The sequence below is a fragment of the Bombus vosnesenskii genome, unplaced genomic scaffold (genome assembly GCF_011952255.1).
Source record: "Bombus vosnesenskii isolate JDL3184/JDL3185 unplaced genomic scaffold, Bvos_JDL3184-5_v1.1 scf7180000013321, whole genome shotgun sequence".
Taxonomy (NCBI): domain Eukaryota; kingdom Metazoa; phylum Arthropoda; class Insecta; order Hymenoptera; family Apidae; genus Bombus; species Bombus vosnesenskii.
The window spans coordinates 13067-20882 of record NW_022882966.1 but is presented as its reverse complement, the minus strand read 5'-3'; the positions used below and the strand labels follow the sequence as shown (position 1 = coordinate 20882).

The window sequence follows — 7816 nt, the reverse complement described above, 5'->3', positions numbered from 1 at the left end:
CGACAGCACACCATATCACTTGATCGGTACCCTCTCAACGGGGGGAGTATGTTACGTCGCGTAACATTCTACCTAGCCGAGGCCACACACCGCGGGCAATATGGCAACCAGATGTCTTCGGATACTCGCAGCGTATCTTCCATGATTTCAAGCACCTGCCATAAATCACATAGATTTCCTAGAAAAGGTCCTCCAAACGAAACAAACATCTGGTCCGGAGGAATTTCTAGAGACTATTGTCTACCACGGCTTAACAAGGGAAAGTCAGTTTTTGTCACGTACGCTGCAACTTTCCTCCCACTAACCACTTTCTCTCGAGGGCGGTTAAGACCCTTCGTTTAACCAATTAAAACGAAGCCTATTCCCTCACTCTCCTAAATAACATCGGCACCAACAAATCCGACGGTCCCGTGCGCTAGACACACACTCATCCTTAGCTCTCCTCCGAGACAGCATCGTCTTCCAAGAGTACTGTTTTTGCATCCTTCGAACGGTCAACATCCTTCGAGCGGGTATACACACCCGCAGATCACTCAGTCACTCACTCATCTCGTACATACGCACCAGTGTAACTATCCTCGTTATAAGTTGTGGAATAAACGGTGAAATATAACTTACTACTGTGTCATATTCAAATCAACTACCTCTGTTATCCTAAACGAAACAGGGGAACGACTACTTCGCGGCGTCGTTTCACCGAATCGTAGCGAGAAGTTACGCCTCTCGCTGACGCGTCTTCCTCGCGACCGCGTCTCTCCGCGAACGGTCGTAACACTGTGAAATGGAGTTCAACGAGTGCTTAAACGTCGAAATATCTCCAACGGGAAGGAAATGACGGCTATTTTTCGTCAAAATTTTTGAAATTTTCGCGATTTGCGAGATATTTTGATTGTTTCGACGCTTAAATGGTTGTGAATTAGTACTGTGAAATGGAGTTGAACGAGTGCTTAAACGTCGAAATATCTCCAACGGGAAGGAAATGACGGCTATTTTTCGTCAAAATTTTTGAAATTTTCGCGATTTCCGAGATATTTTGATTGTTTCGACGCTTAAATGGTTGTGCATTGAATTAGCACTGTGAAATGGAGTTCAACGAGTGCTTAAACGTCGAAATATCACCAACGGGAAGGAAATGACTGCTATTTTTCGTCAAAATTTTTGAAATTTTCGCGATTTGCGAGATATTTTGATTGTTTCGACGCTTAAATGGTTGTGCATTGCATTAGCACTGTGAAATGGAGTGCAAAGAGTGCTTAAACGTCGAAATATCTCCAACGGGAAGGAAATGACGGCTATTTTTCATCAAAATCGCGATTTGCGAGATATTTTGATTGTTCCGACGCATAAATGGTTGTGCATTGAATTAGCACTGTGAAATGGAGTTGAATGAGTGCTTAAACGTCGAAATATCTCCAACGGGAAGGAAATGACGGCTATCTTTCGTCAAAATTTTTGAAATTTTCGCGATTTGCGAGATATTTTGATTGTTTCGACGCATAAATGGTTGTGCATTGAATTAGCACTGTGAAATGGAGTTGAATGAGTGCTTAAACGTCGAAATATCTCCAACGGGAAGGAAATGACGGCTATTTTTCGTCAAAATCGCGATTTGCGAGATATTTTGATTGTTTCGACGCTTAAACGGTTGTGCAATGCATTAGCACTGTGAAATGGAGTTCAACGAGTGCTTGAATGTCGAAAAATCTCCAACGGGAAGGAAATGACGGCTATTTTTCGTCAAAATTTACGAAATCTTCGCGATTTGCGAGATATTTTGATTGTTTTGACGCTGAAATGGTTGTGCATTGCATTAGCACTGTGAAATGGAGTTCAACGAGTGCTTAAACGTCGAAATATCTCCAACGGGAAGGAAATGACGGCTATTTTTCGTCAAATTCGCGATTTGCGAGATATTTTGATTGTTTCGACGCTTAAACGCTTGTGCATTGAATAAGCACTGTGAAATGGAGTTGAACGAGTGCTTAAACGTCGAAATATCTCCAACGGGAAGGAAATGACGGCTATTTTTCGTCAAAATTTTTGAAGTTTTCGCGATTTGCGAGATATTTTGATTGTTTCGACGCTTAAATGGTTGTGCATTGAATTAGCACTGTGAAATGGAGTTCAACGAGTGCTTAAACGTCGAAATATCTCCAACGGGAAGGAAATGACGGCTATTTTTCGTCAAAATTTACGAAATTTTCGCGATTTGCGAGATATTTTGATTGTTTCGACGCTTAAATGGTTGTGCATTGAATTAGCACTGTGAAATGGAGTTCAACGAGTGCTTAAACGTCGAAATATCTCCAACGGAAAGTAAGTGACAGCTATTTTTCGTAAAAATCGCGATTTGCGAGATATTTTGATTGTTTCGACGCTTAAATGGTTGTGCATTGCATTAGCACTGTGAAATGGAGTTCAACGAGTGCTTAAACGTCGAAATATCTCCAACGGGAAGGTAATGACGGCTATTTTTCGTCAAAATTTACGAAATCTTCGCGATTTGCGAGATATTTTGATTGTTTCGACGCTTAAATGGTTGTGCATTGCATTAGCACTGTGAAATGGAGTTCAACGAGTGCTTAAACGTCGAAATATCTCCAACGGGCAGGAAATGACGGCTATTTCTCGTCAAAATCGACGAAATCTTCGCGATTTGCGAGATATTTTGATTGTTTCGACGCTTAAATGGTTGTGCATTGCATTCGCACTGTGAAATGGAGTTCAACGAGCGCTTAAACGTCGAAATATCTCCAACGGGAAGGAAATGACAGTTAATTTTCATCAAAATCGCGATTTGCGAGATATTTTGATTGTTTCGACGCTTAAGTGGTTGTGCATTGCATTAGCACTGTGAAGTGGAGTTCAACGAGCGCTTAAACGTCGAAATATCTTCAACGGGAAGGAAATGACGGCTATTTTTCGTCAAAATCGACGAAATCTTCGCGATTTGCGAGATATTTTGATTGTTTCGACGCTGAACTGGTTGTGCATTGCATTAGCAATGTGAAATGGAGTTCAACGAGTGCTTAAACGTCGAAATATCTCCAACGGGAAGGAAATGACGGCTATTTTTCGTCTAAATTTTTGAAATTTTCGCGATTTGCGAGATATTTTAGTTGTTTCGACGCTCAAATGGTTGTGCATTGAATTAGCACTGTGAAATGGAGTTCAACGAGTGCTTAAACGTCGAAATATCTCCAACGGGAAGGAAATGACGGCTATTTTTCGTCAAAATTTTCGAAATTTTCGCGATTTGAGAGATATTTTGATTGTTTCGACGCTTAAATGGTTGTGCATTGCATTAGCACTGTGAAATGGAGTTCAACGAGCGCTTAAACGTCGAAATATCTCCAACGGGAAGGAAATGACGGCTATTTTTCGTCAAAATCGACGAAATCTTCGCGATTTGCGAGATATTTTGATTGTTTCGAAGCTGAACTGGTTGTGCATTGCATTAGCAATGTGAAATGGAGTTCAACGAGTGCTTAAACGTCGAAATATCTCCAACGGGAAGGAAATGACGGCTATTTTTCTTCAAAATTTGAAATTTTCGCGATTTGCGAGATATTTTGATTGTTTCGACGCTCAAATGGTTGTGCATTGAATTAGCACTGTGAAATGGAGTTCAACGAGTGCTTAAACGTCGAAATATCTCCAACGGGAAGGAAATGACGGCTATTTTTCGTCAAAATTTTTGAAGTTTTCGCGATTTGCGAGATATTTTGATTGTTTCGACGCTCAAATGGTTGTGCATTGAATTAGCACTGTGAAATGGAGTTCAACGAGTGCTTAAACGTCGAAATATCTCCAACGGGAAGGAAATGACGGCTATTTTTCGTAAAATCGCGATTTGCGAGATATTTTGATTGTTTCGACGCTCAAATGGTTGTGCATTGAATTAGCACTGTGAAATGGAGTTCAACGAGTGCTTAAACGTCGAAATATCTCCAACGGGAAGGAAATGACGGCTATTTTTCGTAAAAATCGCGATTTGCGAGATATTTTGATTGTTTCGACGCTTAAATTGTTGTGCATTGCATTAGCACTGTGAAGTGGCGTTCAACGAGTGCTTAAACGTCGAAATATCTCCAACGGGAAGGAAATGACGGCTATTTTTCGTCAAAATTTTTGAAATTTTCGCGATTTGCGAGATATTTTGATTGTTTCGACGCTCAAATGGTTGTGCATTGAATTAGCACTATGAAATGGAGCTCAACGAGTGCTTAAACGTCGAAATATCTCCAACGGGAAGGAAATGACGGCTATTTTTCGTCAAAATCGCGATTTGCGAGATATTTTGATGGTTTCGACGCTTAAATGGTTGTGCATTGCATTAGCACTGCGAAATGGCGTTCAACGAGCGCTTAAACGTCGAAATATCTCCAACGGGAAGGAAATGACAGTTAATTTTCATCAAAATCGCGATTTGCGAGATATTTTGATTGTTTCGACGCTTAAGTGGTTGTGCATTGCATTAGCACTGTGAAGTGGAGTTCAACGAGCGCTTAAACGTCGAAATATCTTCAACGGGAAGGAAATGACGGCTATTTTTCGTCAAAATCGACGAAATCTTCGCGATTTGCGAGATATTTTGATTGTTTCGACGCTGAACTGGTTGTGCATTGCATTAGCAATGTGAAATGGAGTTCAACGAGTGCTTAAACGTCGAAATATCTCCAACGGGAAGGAAATGACGGCTATTTTTCTTCAAAATTTACGAAATTTTCGCGATTTGCGAGATATTTTGATTGTTTCGACGCTTAAATGGTTGTGCATTGAATTAGCACTGTGAAATGGAGTTCAACGAGTGCTTAAACGTCGAAATATCTCCAACGGGAAGTAAATGACGGCTATTTTTCGTAAAAATCGCGATTTGCGAGATATTTTGATTGTTTCGACGCTTAAATGGTTGTGCATTGCATTAGCACTGTGAAATGGAGTTCAAAGAGTACTTAAACGTCGAAATATCTCCAACGGGAAGGAAATGACGGCTATTTTTCATCAAAATTTTTGAAATTTTCGCGATTTGCGTGATATTTTGATTGTTTCGACGCTCAAATGGTTGTGCATTTAATTAGCACTGTGAAATGGAGTTCAACGAGTGCTTAAACGTCGAAATATCTCCAACGGGAAGGAAATGACGTCTATTTTTCATCAAAATCGCGATTTGCGAGATATTTTGATTGTTTCGACGCTCAAATGGTTGTGCATTGAATTAGCACTATGAAATGGAGTTCAAAGAGTGCTTAAACGTCGAAATATCTCCAACGGGAAGGAAATGACGGCTATTTTTCGTCAAAATTTTTGAAATTTTCGCGATTTGCGAGATATTTTGATTGTTTCGACGCTTAAATGGTTGTGCATTGAATTAGCACTGTGAAATGGAGTTGAACGAGTGCTTAAACGTCGAAATATCTCCAACGGGAAGGAAATGACGTGTTACGTATCAATTTGTTTGTTTAAATCGATCAAATCTAAGGTTGAATTTTACTGAAAAAAAAAAAATTTTTTTTTTTATTTTTATAGTTGAGTTTGAGTTTTGAATTTAATCGGAAAGGAAATAAATTAAAATGATATTATTGTGTATTTAATTCCGATTTAGGTTATTAATTAATACGATAGTTGCTGCCACCAGAAATAGTCCAAAGACTATTTCAAAATATTTTATTTTTTATTATTTTCTTTTGCGTTTAATGGGTAGCGTTAACTGACGCTTAATGCAACTGGTAAACGAATTTCACTTTTTGGCTAACCTGCTATGCGCAGGGATACTAGCGCGGGAGAGGATTAAAGCTGGGTACAATAAATATTGTTCCTCGTCGAACGGATTTTTACTTGAATGTGAAATGGGTTAGGTTATTATATATATATATTTGATTAGCTAGATATATATAGTTTAGCGTTGCTGGATTAGATAGGAATGTGAGATTGTTTGTTGTTTTATATAAATTTATTTTTTCGTTTGACTCTTTTCTCGTCTTCTCCTTTAATTTCGCTGTTAAGACCGAAACTCAATTCATTTACCCCGATGCATTCTGTCGCCACGATTTTCTTGCCTTTTGAGTTTAGCTATCGAGGATAATTCTAACGATCCTCTCTGTGTGGGACTCGTGTGATTTCGCCAGCCTTGCCCATAGACGGGTAATAATTTACCAACAGTGAGAGGAGGAAGGCGAAGATCGATGGGTGTTCTCGATAATCGAAAACACCGTTTGCACGAGCCGACACAGCGAACGATCTTTTGGTTAATTTCCCGAAGGGGGGATTGTTTTGTTATATCTTTCTTATAATCGCATGCAAGAATGGCAAGAATATCGGTTAATAGCAATACCGGTATCGTCCTTGATTTTCAATTGACCCCGACGATATATTTATTAGTCCTTTCTGAGCGGGACTTGTGTGATTTCGCAAGCCTTGCCCAAAGATGGGTAATATTTTACCAACAATGGGAGGAGGAATGCGAAGATCAGTGGGTGTTTCAGTAGCTGAAAACACCGTTCGCACAAGCCGACACAACGGACAACTCCTTTGTTTAAAATTTAAGCAATATTTCTATCTTTAAAACCGTAAATAAAATCGATGATAGGAGGTTTTGATTCAATTCTCGAGGACAACGAGATTGCCAGAGAAGAAGAAAGTTTTTTAAATTTAATTTGCTTACCTTGAGGAAAAGGTGCTATCTGGTGCCATCACTCCAGCTGTCCCGGTGATCGTCGAAGGTTGTTGGGTTTATTATTTAATCTCGAATATAGTTTTCTATCAACCTTTACTTTATTAAGCTATTTCGATACAAATTGTGTGACTTGCTAACTGAATTGATATCGTAATGAAGACTTAAAATTTTACTTTATTTAATCGCGACTCTCTTCTCTTTATCGAAAAACTAAAGACCCCGAAACGCAAAATACTTATACAAATTTCTAGACGCAAAGAATAATGAGCCGTAGTAACAAACGATCGCAAACTAATGAACGAATAATGCACGAATAATGCACGAATAATGAACTAATAATGAACGCCGCGCTATGTTGCATCGCTTATTTATAATGCCATCCCCCACGGGGTGGTGGTCCGCTGGGGGTACGCTTCCATGGGAATCGGGATGTTGCAGTTTGGGCTTCTTAGAATCGTACGTGACAAAATCATATTTCGACTTAGTTTTTATCAGTCCTGTGTTTCCGCTGAGCTAGCGTCTAGGAGATTTGAGGCATTCCACGCTGATCTAGTCCGTTTCGCGAGAAACTTCCACGTGCTGTACCGTGGGAATTACCGGTGTTTCTTCGGCGCGTGGAAGGGCTGGTGGCTGCAGCATCATTATCATTTTAAAGTTTGCTCGGGCAACACGCGCAACTCCGCTGCTCTCCCATAACAAAGACCTCCTCCTTTGGATTGTTTTGCGTAAGTTTGGATGTTTGCATATTAAGATTGTTTTGTGATTTTGATTGTTTTTCCCTTTTTTGCTATTTCCTTAGGCTTCGGTGATCGACGTTCGAACCATGTTTGCTGAGTCGTTTCTATCAGAGGTTCCTTTCCAGACTTCCCTGGTACGTATTTAGTCTTATTTTTAGTTCGTTTGGTTCGTCCTGTTTCGTTTTATTTAAAATATACCGTGTTGTTTCCAGCCCAAGCGAAAGAGGGATTCCGAAGAGGTTTTGGAGGCGCATCTTCGTCACCATGCTTCTGGGAGAAAGGGAATTTCCCCTGTTGTGCGCTATTGGTGTATGTGTGAGTTCAGCGAACTTTATCCCGGAGCTCCTTGTTTCGATTTTGATTTATTGTAGCTGCCTCAATTTTGTTGGTTCGCTGTTTTGAT

General features: G+C 39.9%; 1 long non-coding RNA gene across 1 annotated transcript; it reads left to right on the top strand.

The window, feature by feature from the left end:
- The first annotated feature begins 6901 nt into the window (after positions 1-6901).
- On the top strand, positions 6902-7816 carry LOC117235843. Its single transcript, XR_004493739.1, has 3 exons — positions 6902-7401; positions 7476-7547; positions 7626-7816. It is a non-coding gene; the product is annotated as an uncharacterized LOC117235843 (long non-coding RNA).